The 15,431-nt window shown below is 41.3% G+C and overlaps 1 protein-coding gene across 1 annotated transcript in view; it reads left to right on the plus strand.

Annotated features, from left to right (window-relative positions):
- The window catches only part of LOC126248593 (tubulin alpha-1 chain-like), a 41,978-nt gene that overhangs the window by 11,672 nt on the left and 14,875 nt on the right, over positions 1-15,431 (plus strand). The window lies entirely within an intron of this gene.

Here is a 15,431-nt window from a genome sequence, read left to right on the forward strand (position 1 = left end):
CATTTTGGAGTGTGGTAGAGGACCCACTACATCAATAAGTACACCTGAAAATATTCATCGACAGTGTGTAACAGGCGATGTAGTATGCGTTATAATTTTGCTCTCCTCGCAGGCTGTAAATGCCTTAGTCAGTTGTCACTCATCCTTCTTTAAGTTTGGCCATACAAATTTGTATGTTATGAGCTTGACTGAAGGTCTCTCTCTTGGATGATCCGTGTTGTGGTAATGCTTAAAACTGTGATTCTAAATTGTTTGGGAATATACAGAGAAACGGTTTCAACAGATATATCAGACTAGAGTCTTAATCCATTGGAAGTAGTAACCTGCTTAGATTTCAGTGAAGTGCTGCAACTTTATTTAAGAGCTTGAGCTTCATCTTTCTCTTTTGAGATAGCTATTTCATCGTAGTCCATCATCTGTAATTCTTCCAGTCTAGACACATGGTCAGCCACTTCAGTTTCTGTGCCAGACACAGAACACAAATCTACATCTACATCTACATCCGTACTCCGCAAGCCACCTAACGGTGTGTGGCGGAGGTTACCTTGAGTACCTCTATCGGTTCTCCCTTCTATTCCAGTCTCGTATTGTTCGTGGAAAGAAGGATTGTCGGTATGCTTCTGTGTGGGCTCTAATCTCTCTGATTTTATCCCCATGGTCTCTTCGCGAGATATACGCAGGAGGGAGCAATATACTGCATGGCTCTTCGGTGAAGGTATGTTCTCGAAACTTTAACAAAAGCCCGTACCGAGCTACTGAGCGTCTCTCCTGCAGAGTCTTCCACTGGAGTTTATCTATCATCTCCGTAACGCTTTCGCGATTACTAAATGATCCTGTAACGAAGCGCGCTGCTCTGCGTTGGATCTTCTCTATCTCTTCTATCAACCCTATCTGGTACGGATCCCACACTGCTGAGCAGTATTCAAGCAGTGGGCGAACAAGCGTACTGTAACCTACTTCCTTTGCTTTCGGATTGCATTTCCTTAGGATTCTTCCAATGAATCTCAGTCTGGCATCAGCTTTACCGACGATCAACTTTATATGATCATTCCATTTTAAATCACTCCTAATGCGTACTCCCAGATAATTTATGGAATTAACTGCTTCCAGTTGCTGACTTGCTATATTGTAGCTAAATGATGAAGGATCTATCTTTCTATGTATTCGCAACACATTACACTTGTCTACATTGAGGTTCAATTGCCATTCCCTGCACCATGCGTCAATTCGCTGAAGATCCTCCTGCATTTCAGTACAATTTTCCACTGTTACAACCTCTCGATACACCACAGCATCATCTGCAAAAAGCCTCAGTGAACTTCCGATGTCATCCACAAGGTCATTTATGTATATTGTGAATAGCAACGGTCCCATGACACTCCCCTGCAGCACACCCGAAATCACTCTTACTTCGGAAGACTTCTCTCCATTGAGAATGACATGCTGCGTTCTGTTATCTAGGAACTCTTCAATCCAATCACACAATTGGTCTGATAGTCCATATGCTCTTACTTTGTTCATTGTACGACTGTGGGGAACTGTATCGAACGTCTTGCGGAAGTCAAGAAACACGGCATCTACCTGTGAACCCGTGTCTATGGCCCTCTGAGTCTCGTGGACGAATAGCGCGAGCTGGGTTTCACACGACCGTCTTTTTCGAAACCCATGCTGATTCCTACAGAATAGATTTCTAGTCTCTAGAAAAGTCATTATACTCGAACATAATACGTGTTCCAAAATTCTACAACTGATCGACGTTACAGATATAGGTCTATAGTTCTGCACATCTGTTCGACGTCCCTTCTTGAAAACGGGGATGACCTGTGCCCTTTTCCAATCCTTTGGAACGCTACGCTCTTCTAGAGAACTACGGTACTCCGCTGCAAAAAGGGGGGTGGGCAAGTTCCTTCGCGTACTCTATGTAAAATCGGACTGGTATCCCATCAGGTCCAGCGACCTTTCCTCTTTTGAGCGATTTTAATTGTTTCTCTATCCCTCTGTCGTCTATTTCGATATCTACCATTGTGTCATCTGTGCGACAATCTAGAGAAGGAACTACAGTGCAGTCTTCCTCTGTGAAACAGCTTTGGAAAAAGACATTTAGTATTTCGGCCTTTAGTCTGTCATCCTCTGTTTCAGTACCATTTTGGTCACAGAGTGTCTGGACATTTTGTTTTGATCCACCTACCGCTTTGACATAAGACCAAAATTTCTTAGGATTTTCTGCTAAGTCAGTACATAGAACTTTACTTTCGAATTCATTTTACGCCTCTCGCATAGCCCTCCTCACACGACATTTCGCTTCGAGTAATTTTTGTTTGTCTGCAAGGCTTTGGCTATGTTTATGTTTGCTATGAAGTTCCCTTTGCTTCCGCAGCAGTTTTCTAACTCGGTTGTTGTACCACGGTGGCTCTTTTCCATCTCTTACGATCTTGCTTGGCACATACTCATCTTACGCATATTGTACGATGGTTTTGAACTTTTTCCACTTATCCTCAACACTATCTGTACTTGAGACAAAAATTTTGTGCTGAGCCGTCAGGTACTCTGTAATCTGCTTTTTGTCACTTTTACTAAACAGAAAAATCTTCCTACCTTTTTTAATATTTCTATTTACAGCTGAAATCATCGATGCAGTAACCGCTTTATGATCGCTGATTCCCTGTTCTGCGTTAGCTGTTTCAAATAGTTCGGGTCTGTTTGTCACCAGAAGGTCGAATATGTTATCGCCACGAGTCGGTTCTCTGTTTAACTGCTCAAGGTAGTTTTCAGATAAAGCACTTAAAAAAAATTCACTGGATTCTTTGTCCCTGCCACCCGTTATAAACGTTTGAGTCTCCCAGTCTATATCCGGCCAATTAAAATCTCCACCCAGAACTATAACATGGTGGGGAAATCTACTCGAAATATTTTCCAAATTATCAAATGGTTCAAATGGCTCTGAGCACTATGGAACTTAACAGCTATGGTCATCAGTCCCCTAGAACTTAGAACTACTTATACCTAACTAACCTAAGGACAACACACAACACCCAGTCATCACGAGGCAGAGAAAATCCCCTCCAAATTATCCTTCAGGTGCTCAGCCACAACAGCTGCTGAGCCAGGGGGCCTATAGAGACATCCAGTTACAATGTCTGAGCCTGCTTTAACCGTGACCTTCACCCAAATTATTTCACATTTCGGATCTCCGTCAATTTCCTTCGATACTATTGCACTTCTTATCGCTATAAACACGCCTCCCCCTTCACTGTCCAGCCTGTCTCTGCGGTATACATTCCAATCTGAGTTTAGGATTTCATTACTGTTACCGTGTGATTTCAGCCAACTTTCTGTCCCTAGTACTATATGGGCATTGTGACCGTTTATTAATGAGAGCAGTTCTGGGACCTTTCTATAGACGCTCCTGCAGTTTACTATTAGCACATTAATATTGTTATTCCCTGTTGCATTTTGCCTACTCCTACCTTGCCGCGTCTCAGGAGGCGTCTTGTCGGGCCTAGGGAGGAAATTCTCTAACCTAAATAACCCACATGTGCACTCCACACGTACTCCGCTACCCGTGTAGCCGCTTCCGGCGTGTAGTGCACGCCTGACCTATTCAGGGGGACCCTACATTTCTCCACCCGATAGCGGAGGTCTAGAAATTTGCACCCCAGATCTCCGCAGAATCGTCTGAGCCTCTGGTTTAAGCCTTCTACTCGGCTCCAAACCAGAGGACCGCGATCGGTTCTGGGAACGATACTACAAATAGTTAGCTCAGATTCCACCCCGCGAGCGAGGCTTTCCGCCTTCACCAATTCCGCTAACCGCCTGTACGCACTGAGGATGACCTCTGAACCCAGACAGCAGGAGTCATTGGTGCCGACATGAGCAACAATTTGCAGTCGGGTGCACCCAGAGCTCTCTATCGTCGCCGGCAGGGCCTCCTCCACATCTCGGATGAGACCCCCCGGCAAGCAGACAGAGTGAACACTGGCCTTCTTCCCCGACCTTTCCGCTATTTCCCTAAGGGGCTCCATCACCCGCCTAACGTTGGAGCTCCCAATAAATAATAAACCCCTCCCCCCGTGTGCCTGCTCGGACCTTGCTGAAGGAGCGGCCACATGTCCACTCACAGGCAGAGTGGGCGATGCCACACGGCCAGCCTCCGCATTGTTCCTCCGTCTCGTGCGCCGCTGAATCCGCCACTCCCCTTGGGGAGAGGGTGGCCCAACCGCGCCCGGTACCCGCGAAGATGTCTCGACAGCAGGGACAGTGGGTGAAGCATGTAACACCTGGGGTGTAACATGCGACGCACCTAAGGTGTAAACTAAGAACTATAGTGGAAGTAAAGGAGTTGTAATGGTGAATGAAGCCTTTGCATTCTTCTATTTGAATGCATTAGTTTACGGGACACTATCGGTGTAGGTAGAAAATGTTGTTCCTTCGAGTAGATGGTTCAAATGGTTCAAATGGCTCTGAGCACTATGGGACTCAACTGCTGTGGTCATAAGTCCCCTAGAACTTAGAACTACTTAAACCTAACTAACCTAAGGACAGCACACAACACCCAGCCATCACGAGGCAGAGAAAATCTCTGACCCCGCCGGGAATCGAACCCGGGAACCCGGGCTTGGGAAGCGAGAACGCTACCGCACGACCACGAGATGCGGGCTCCTTCGAGTAGATATTTGAAATATTTTACCATTAAATAAAGACTAAGAAGTTTAGCATAATATTACACATATATATTCGTAAAATAATTTAACATAAAATTATGAACTGCTTGAGAAAAATTAAGTCACTGTTCTAATTTTTGTATGGCCTAACACCACTACTGCCAATCTTGATTCAGACGTACGACAGATGTTGTTCCAACTATTGATAAGCCTCCAGACGTGCTTCGATTCTGTGAGCTATTATATTAAAAACATAATTGGTCCAAATGGCTCTGAGCACTATGGGACTTAACATCTTACGTCATCAGTCCCCTAGAACTTAGAACTACTTAAACCTAACTAACCTAAGCACGTCACACACATCCATGCCCGGCAGGATTCGAACCTGCGACCGTAGCAGTCCCGCGGTTCTGGACTGCAGCGCCTAGAACCGCACGGCCACCGCGGCCTGGAAAAAAAAATGAAATAAATAAAAATAAAAAAAATACTGGCACGTCTAAACAATGTTTAGTTCTGATTTCCAGTTTCTGTTTTGGCATTATACACGAGTGGAGGGAATATCGCGTAGCCTGTGTCTTGTTACAGATACTGTAACTGAATTACTTCTTGTGCCTGCTGATGATAAGTAACAATCGAAACTGCTAGCAATAATAGCGCTTTTCATAACAGCTGACAGTAACCTGTCCAGATAGCCATGCATATTAAAGCACCATTTCAGGGATGGGAAGGTGCACTGGCCCCGCATTGAATCTGACTGGTGGATTAACAATTAGCGTCAGTGTGTTGGCCAGCCTGGATGTGGTGTTTAGGCAGTCTCCCACATCCGACAAGCTGGTACCCAACTCCCAATTCAGTTACATGATTCACAAATATTTAGAAAACTTTTTCCCACTTCCACGTGAATAACGCTATATGCAGACAATTGGGGTACACATCCATCACGGGAGAGGGTGGTGGGGGAGGAAGGGGTGGCAAATGGGGTGGTACAGGAAGGGCATCCGGCTGCCCCTTACATTAATCATGCCAAAACCGATACATAACCATGCTGACCCTGTGCAAGATGCGGGACAAATGCATATGGAAAAGAAGGACACAGCAACTGACGATAGTGCAACACCATTTTCTGTGAAATAATTTGATGAATGTTCCGTATAATTGAGCTGCCATAGCTGTTAAAACTTTAAAGTAACTTACATGTAACTCACCACTGCAGCTGAGATAGTGTGTTGCATATAACTTCAACCAATAAAATTATTTTTCTATTGTCGATTCTGTTCGCCAGTTACCTTTCTTCTCAACCATTATCCCCTGTTCGTTTATTCCCCTCTCAATTCAGTGTTAGTCAATGGGCAACATCTGTGAAAAGTGTGTTGCAGATAAATTATGGACTAAATTCTTCCTTACACTCATTTCCTTCTTTTTTTTGCGAGAGCAGAATTGTTTTATTGAAATATGTCTGATCTAAAAATTTTAGAATATGAAATATTTTGCACATAATCACAAAATAATTTTTACATGATTTCTGCAAAAATGATAAAAATAAAAATCTCAAGGATATGAAGATAGCAAATATTGTCTCAAAATTAATACACTGTTGGAAGGAAATTAGAATACCGTTTTAGAAGTTTCCAATTCACTCAAGATCTATTGTTGCAATAGTGCATATGAATTACATGAAATGATTACATTTACAGATCAATAGCACAATCGGGTCCGAGGCATCCCATATTAGTATGTGGCGTAGCCTCCACGGTGCATACAGATACTGACTCTAGCATCTAGTCGATCATGCAGGTGGCGACCTGGGATACGTTATGCCACACGCTCGACCTGTTAACGTGTTTTTGTAAGAGTTATTCTCTGGCAAGTCACACAGGTCACTTTTCATTCCATCACATCCAACACATGCTTGATTGAAGACGCGTCTGGTGGCTGACCAGGGAAGTTGCTGCAGGTCTTGTAAATCATGTTCAGTTTTAGGGGAGTGTGTGGGCGAGAGTTATCCTGCTGGAACAACACATCACCTTCCTGTTGCAAGAATGGCAAAAGATCGTGTCTAGCAACATTCTGCAGGTACTGAACGCTGGTTGGTGTCCACTCCAGTAACACCAAAGGTGAACAAGAGTTTTAGCTAAACACACACCAGACCACAAATTCTGGGGTGGGGACAGTGTGTCTTGGACGAATACACTCTACCAGACAGTGCTCACCAGTTCTATGTTGTACATGCAAACGACCATCACTTGTGCGGAGGCATAATTTGCTTTCATCGCTGAAGACCATAGTGTGCTATTTCATCTTCCAAGTGATCCTCTAATGGCACCAGTCGAGCCGTGAACGATGATGCTGTAGCGTGAGCGGAAGACGGGCCAGAGGTATGCACACCAATAGTCCCGTTGGTAATAACTGTTTCGCAACTTTTCGTGTTGACACGTCTGGGCTCACAAGCCCTCTTGTCTCTGCAGTAGTAGCTGTGCGATCTGTCACTGCTGCCCTTACAATACTACGATCCTGGCGGGTGTCTGTGCTGCGTGGACATCCAGAACCTCATCTACGAGTGAGGAATGTCGACGTGACCACTAATACCAGCATTGTTGCACAACTGACGTAACACCTTGAGCTTGTGAGGCAATTCTTCTAAAGGACCGCCCTGCCATTCGGAACGCCACAATTTGACACCTTTCAAAGCCGCTCAGTTGGTTGTAGGAAGCTCGAGTGCGTGCATCTCTGTGGCATGGGTGCCAGTTTGCTTCACACGTTTGCATCACACTGAGCCTTATGACTGGTAGCATTCCCTATTAAAGGGTAGACATAGATGGCGCTCAGCTAGCTATGCCACTATGCTATCTCTTGGCGGGTGACACTGAAACCATTATCAGTACATCTACTATTCCCATAGAGGCGTATGACGGTTATCGGAGCACAATCGACGTCTTCTCATCATGTCTAGTTATTCTTTCCTTGCGGGAGTGAAAGGATGCAAATAAATATTTGCTACTCGTACTGTTGGATGAATAGCACTGAAAGAATAGCAGCTCAGCATTCACTACGCAAGTACCGTATACTGGAATAATTAAACATAAAAAATTAGGTGTATTATGAGTGTGCTAGAGCAACCAGTCATAAGTCAGGACAGTAAGAAATACTACAATCTGAATGTTTAATAGATGCTGAATGAAAGGTTCCAGCAACATAAGAATCAATTAATACCAAAATTATAATAGCATAGTTAATAATACAATGAGGTCATTGTTAAACCATTTTCGTGTTTTACCTCTTACAATGAGCATAAATCTTAATGCCAACTATGAAAAGATTTTTGGCCATGTGGTCACTAAGCATTGTTGACAGAATCACAAAGAATTATTCTCTACTAACTGAGAAACCTGATGTTGCCAGAGTATTTATTTATAGCTGTGCCTCAGAGTTTATATGCATGTGATTTATTTTTGACTTGTAAAGCGTCTTTGCACACAATGTTTGAAGTAGTATGTTTAGGGACATGAACACAGTGCTTATTTGCTTCACTAACGTGGGAGAGAGCCACATAGAGCTGGCAGCACAATAAGCAAGTCACAGTAAGGTCCACGACCACAACACGCAGCATCTGACCTTGTGCTTTGCTCATGGTCATGGCATAATATAAACTCCCCGGTGCACACGTTTAAAGTGAAGTGGTTAATTGTTAGGAATAAGGAGGTATAAAATCTCTCTTGCCTGCGCCACTTCTCGTCAAAATTTCTGCTTCTGTGATGTTACTTTGGTCAGAAGTAACTTTATGCCTCTGTGAGTGAAGGGTTCTGAGGAACGAGACAATGCATGACATTCTCGATCAGAGTTACATCACGCCTCACTTTCGGAAGGAGTTCCCACAGAGTGAATTAAAGCCTGATGTTCTCGAGCCACAGCAATTCTCACCTCACGATCTTCACTGGATTCTTAAAAACAGCATAGTCCTTAGTCATTCAGCTGTTCCAGTGTATTCAGAAAGACTCGACTGTTCTCCAACCATTTTTATTCTTAAATAAAATGAAATAAAAATGTAATGAGTAGGCACCCAGATCACAAAGCAAGCCTGATAAATTAGTTTTTCCTAGGGAAAAATATAAAAAAAATTATCGGAAGAAGCAAAACAATGCCGTTAAGTTTTTAAGACACAAAGTGAAATCAGTAAATCCATACATATTACCCAATTAAATTCGCTCTTAGTTTGTATTCGTAAACGTAAGAATGTGCCGCTGAATTCTGTCACTGCCATAAACTTCTGAAAATACATCTGTCACAGAGTTAAAATAACCCCTGAATAAAGGAAGTAGGTACAACCTTTTATGTCTGGATTGCCGACAGTTGAACAATGTCATTGGTCAGTTTAACATCACGTGGTAGGCAAGACAGCCATTTTGGAGCCAAGTTGCACAGTAGAGTAAATGGGCAAATTGATCTAATTAGCGGTTATCTTAGTGTATAAGGGCGTATGAAACGGCGAAGACCACTGCAGTGTTATGCAGTAAACTATTGATGGGCAGAACGTGGTAGTAAGTTTTTCCAAATTCCGCACGTCAAAAGGAATGCAGAAAGATGACTACATCAAATTGCGAAGCAAGATACATTTCCATACAAGACTGGTAAACTATGTGAAATAAATAAACATTCCTTTCATTGATGCTTACTTAACTATGAACTTTATTATGTTTCATTATATGATAGTAATATTGCATGTGCATTTAAAGCACATTTAATAGTGTGCAGATTAAAATTTCATACTGTTTTCATTTCTTAGCTCCATTTAACACCTAATCAATTTGAGATGATGTTAAGAAATTATATTCCACGCCTGATTGAAGCTCGTATTTTGAAGCATTTGTGAAACTGTTTAAAAATTTCTGGTCACGTTACTCTTCCCAAACAAGTCGTTGAAGACAATAATTTGCCAGTTCCAGTTGCCTCTGTTGTAAAACTGTACGATCTTTTTGAAACAGAAAAAAGAAAAAATTAAACATTGCCTGAAACCTACGAGAAAATATATTAGGAGCAGGGCATTATGATAAAATGAAAGTTGACCCTGCTTATCAGTTTCAGATCATAGTTTTTCTACAGCTGTTAAATATACAGTAGGACAAAGGATACTTTAAGGTTCTGTTCTGTCAGCTGCATTTTTATAGGCGGTTTTTTGGTGGTTTAAATTAATGACCTCGAGAAAAAAAACTACAATGCATACAGCTGTTGAAGGCAAACTCGATGATGCTGGCAGTTCTTCCTGAGTGTTATTAGGTCTACGCTGTTTGAAAATTTGGGAAAGAGGTATTTGGGAAACGGAAGTAGTAATGGCAACAACCACAGCAAGTACCAATAAGAATTATCTTCTGAAAGAAAACGGTTTCCATTATGTTTTATTGTGTAGGATTTCACATGATGCCTTGCAAAACCTTTTCAGCATGGTCCAAGCGATTAATTCAGTTCCATATTTTCCCAGTTGTAAGACAATAATGTGCCTTATTGCAGTGTCGCAATATTTTCGTGACAGTAACCATGGCAATTATCATCAGTAAATGCTGAATTCCTCATCGACTAGCTAGAACACAAAAATGGTTCAAATGGCTCTGAGCACTATGCGACTTAACTTCTGAGGTCATCAGTCGCCTAGAACTTAGAACTAATCAAACCTAACTAACCTAAAGACATCACACACATCCATGCCCGAGGCAGGATTCGAACCTGCGACTGTAGCAGTCGCTCGGCTCCAGACTGCTGCGCCTAGAACCGCACGGCCACTCCGTCCGGCGCTAGAACACATGGGTAGGCCTATCTGTGATGAGTCAGAAAGCAACACCGATGCAATTACGCATTTAGGCATAAGAGACAAAGATGAGATTGTGCGAGGAAAGACAGTCTTTGCATTATCTAGTTGGGAGAACATTAAAACGAGTTAAACAGAAATATGCAGTGGAAGATGTGGGCTACATGCGACTTTCAGTAAGTCAACAGTATGAATGTAAAAAGAGTTCATAGATTAACACATTACCGCCAGCAGAGATGTGTGCCACAGCAAAAACTGGCTGTGAAAGTGTAAACATGAGAAACGCGTACAGCTATTGTAAGAGATAGTCACCTGTCAGATAATTTACTGCTTGTATTTTTTCACTTACGGTATTCAGATAAGTTGATAGTTAAGTTAATGTAAAAAGAGTTATAATCTGCGAAGGAAACAGAAACATTAAAGACATTAACATGTAATCAGAAGTATGAACTTGTGTTTCAATATGGTCATCAATTCCAAAATATCTCCCTGAAGCGAACTGAATGGGAATAATACATATTGCTGTTATATCTAAAGGATACATTACTTATCACAAAAGTAGCTGCAAAGAATTTTACCGTATTATGAGGAAAATAAAATGCTATGATTTAAGTAATGGACTTAATGAAAGTCATTTTAATCAGTTTGTACTATAAATAAAAACAACGAAATGATTAAAAACTCTAGTTAATTTCCTTTATGCACATATAGTCGCGTTAAATTCTTCATAAATGAGCGTTTAACAATTCTGTCCATAGCGCTGCTGTAGCTTCTTGCGTCCAAAACGGCGGCCGCCGCCAAATTGGTGGTACTTTCTTTATTCAGGGCTTTAAGTTAAAAAAAAAAAAAAAAACTAGCAGCACCATCGATGGGTTCTTTGATGTACTATGCTGTGATGATTAAACATCTGTACTACCAAGCTGTACAGATGATTTTAGATAACAAGTTAAATTATGATATGTTTTATCTGTGTTCTAATTAGAATGAACTGAAGCCTGTACGTTGCCCCAATCTGTGCCCAAGTTAGCTATAAAAACTCCATGAAAATGAGTCAAGTACTTTTGGAATACTTATGGATGACATAGTAATAAGCATCCCTGGCGTAGAGAAACAACTGGAAGAGCTGAAAAGAAATAAGTCGCGAGGTCTGGATGGAATCCCAATTCAGTTTTACAGAGTACCCTACGTCATTGTCCGCTTACTTAGTTTGCATCTATTGCGAATCTCTCGACCAGCGCAAAGTGCTAAGTGACTGGAAGAAAACGCAGGTGACTCTGTTATATAAGAAGGTAGAAGAACGGACCCCCAAAATTACAGACCAATATCCTTAACATCGGTTTGCTGCAGAATTCTAGAGAACTCAGAAGAGTTCGAATATAATAAATTTACTAGACATCGAAAAGATCATGTTCAGGATCAGCATGGCTTTAGAACGCATCGCTTGTGGGAAAGCCAGCTTGCTCTTTTCTCACATAATATACCGCGAACTATGGATGAAGGGCAACAGGCAGATTTCGTATTTCTAGATTTCCAGAAAGCATTCGACACAGTACTCCACTGTAGACTGTTAACGAAGGTATGTGCATACGGAATGGGCTCCCAGACATGTGATTGGCTCGAAGATTTCTTAAGTAATAGAACCCAGTATGTTGTCCTCAATGGCGAGTGTTCATCAGAGACAGGGGTAACGTCAGGAGTGCCCCATGGAAGTGTGATAGGATCATTGCTATTTTATATACACGTACATGATCTAGCACACAGGGTGGGCAGAAATCTGTGGTTGTTCGCTGATGATGCTATAGTATACAAGAAGAAGTTGAAGATAAGTTACTGTAGCTTGATACAAGATGACCTAGAGAAAATTTCTAGTTGGTGTGATGAATGGCAGCTGGCTCTTAATGTATAAAAATGTAAGTTAATGCGGATGAGCAGGAAAAACAAACCCTTAATGTTCAGAAATAGCATTAGTAGTGTCCTTCTTGACACTGTCCCTACCGAGCGGGGTGGCGCAGTGGTTAAACACTGGACTCGCATTCGGGAGGACGACGGTTCAATCCCGCGTCCGGCCATCCTGATTTAGGTTTTCCGTGATTTCCCTAAATCACTCCAGGCAAATGCCGGGATGGTTTCTTTGAAAGGGCACGGCCGACTTCCTTCCCAATCCTTCCCTAATCCGATGAGACCGATGACCACGCTGTCTGGTCTCCTTCCCCAAACCAACCAACCAACCAACCAACACTGTCCTGTTGTTTAAATATCTGGGCATAACGTTGCGAAGTGATTTCAAATGGAACGAGCATGTGAGGATTATGGTAGGGAAGGTAAATGGTTGACTTCAATTTATTGGGAGAATCTTAGGAAAGTGTGGTTCATTTATAAAGGAGACGGTATATAGGACGCTAGTGCGACCTATTCTTGAGTACTGCTCGAGTGTTTGGAATCCACACTAGGTCAGATTGAAAGACGACATCGAAGCAATTCAGAGGCGAATTGCTAGATTTGCTACCGGTAGGTTCGTTCAGCAAGCAAGTGTTACTGATATGCTTCAGGAGCTTAAGTGGGAATCCCTGCAGGCAAGAAGACATTGATTTCGAAGGACACTATTGAGAAAGTTTAGAGAACTGACGTTTGAAGCTGACTGCAGAACTATCCTATTGCCGAAAACACTCATTTCGTGTAGGGACCATAAAGATAAGGTACGAGAAATTAGGGCACATACAGAGGCATGTAGACACACGTTTTTCCCTCGCTCTCTCTGTGAGTTGAACAGGAAAGGAAACCACTAGTCGTCATTAAGGGTACCCTCTGTCACGCATCGTATGGTGGCTTGTGGAGTATGTAGATATAGATAGATACAGATGTAGATTAGCGTGTTCAAACAAACATAGTTTTAGATAAAACTTTAAGTCACAATTTCTTTTTTGTGTGATACGATTTTGACGAAATAAAGCCTATACGTTGCCACAAGCTATGCTCAAGTTACTGTGAAAACCCTATGGAACTTGGTATAGTGGCTTTGGAGATCAGCGTGTTCAAACAGACAAACATACATGTCAGTTTTACAGTTTTATTATCAGTACCATATAGATATACACTATGTCATCAAAAGTGCCTGGACACCTGGCTGAAAATGACTTACAGCTTCCTAGTGCCCTCCATCGGTAATGCTGGAATTCAGTATGGTGTTGGCCCACCCTTAGCCTTGATGGCAGCTTCCACTCTCGCAGGCATACATTCAATCAGGTGCTGGAATGTTTTTTGGGGAATAGCAGCCCACTCTCCATGGAGTGCTCCACTGAGGAGAGGTATCGATGTTGGTTGGTGAGGCCTGGCACGAAGTCAGCATTCCAAACACCCCAAAGGTGTTCTATAGAATTCAGGTCAGGACTGTTTAGGAGTGTAGAAATTTCGTGTACAGACATATGAGACAGTGACATCCAATCACCTGACAACGTTTGAAGTCGGTGAGTTCTGCAGAGTGCACCATTCTGCTCTCCATGATGTCTAATGACTACTGAGGTTGCTGATATGGAGTACTTCGCGGTACATGGCAGCCCAATGCACCTAATACAAAAAACGTATGGTTTTGAGGGTGTCTGGATACTTTTGATCACATAGTGCAGATCATGCATCAGAGGGAAGAGCAGACACTATTTTCTCCTGGTGGGTAGTGTTGTTTGGGATGCATATCAGTTATATGGTGTTTATAAAATGTAGTGGTGAACCTTAATGGTTGTGAAGTATTTATGATCCAGAGAAGTCAAGTGTTATGGACAGTTGTCTCAAGTGATATATCATATATCTTGATCACATAATATCACAACTAAGCATTCTGATGTAAACTGCTCTCCTTATAATAGTTTTTTGTATAAAGTCCATAGCCATTATAAATTTCTTGAAAGGCATTCTTCTGAGTTAACTTTCCCTTCATAAAATTGAAATCAACATTCATCATTAACACTTGACTAATTACTTCCACCAGGCCATTATCAAGCTACATACATATGAGTATTAGACACTATTTTTGAATGTCATTGATTTGACAGTGGACATTCTGTACAAAGTTTTCTATTACCAGAATAAAACAATGTTATTAATAAGTTAGTCTACATGTGCATCTTTCTTGTATCTTCAGATCTATGTACCAAAAGTATAGATATCAAAATGCATTATACTCACTGAAATTTTACATAGGTAGTAACAAAATAAAAAAAATTAATGATAATGTGTCTCACTGGTAAAATGTCAATTATTAATTATGTGTTATAGTTTCAGAACTGTAAATGATTGTAATAATGGCTGACACATTTTCAAGGGAGAAGCCACACCTATATCAATGTTTTTTAAATATTTATTACAAGAGTCTTAGTTGCCATTAGTCATGATTGATGACTAACTCCGATTACATTTAATTATAAATCTTCAGATGTGACTGATCACTTCTCACAGCACATGCTTAATCAGACCTGAAGATAGTCATTAACTATGAGGGAATCTAGTTATCAAGTGTGACTAATTGCATCTGAGACTGTTGTAATAAATATTTTTAAAATAGCAAATGCTTGTGTCAAAAAGTTGTACTTCATTAAGGTTCCAATAAATGGTAGACTTTACATGTAACATGTACTGTACATGAATAAATATTGTGACTATTCGGTGATACAATTCACTCACAATTGACCATGAATTTAAAGTAATATTAATAAACATTTAAAGTTATTTAAAGCTATTGTTATAGTATAAGAAAAACTTAAAGCTACAGTTCTACATTAAGTTAATACCTCTGGGACTAAAAATTTTCTTAACTAATTAAGCAATGCAGCTTTATCTTCCTTTCTACAAATTTAAAGTATAAATTTTAACATTTTAAATTTATGCAGTGCAGCATCTTTTACCCAGTGAACTCCAGTGTGGCACTGTTTTTTGTTGTATCATTCAACACTGCAAGATTATGTTGGTTCATTCTTTTCTGT

This window comes from Schistocerca nitens, chromosome 3 (genome assembly GCF_023898315.1).
Source record: "Schistocerca nitens isolate TAMUIC-IGC-003100 chromosome 3, iqSchNite1.1, whole genome shotgun sequence".
NCBI lineage: Eukaryota > Metazoa > Arthropoda > Insecta > Orthoptera > Acrididae > Schistocerca > Schistocerca nitens.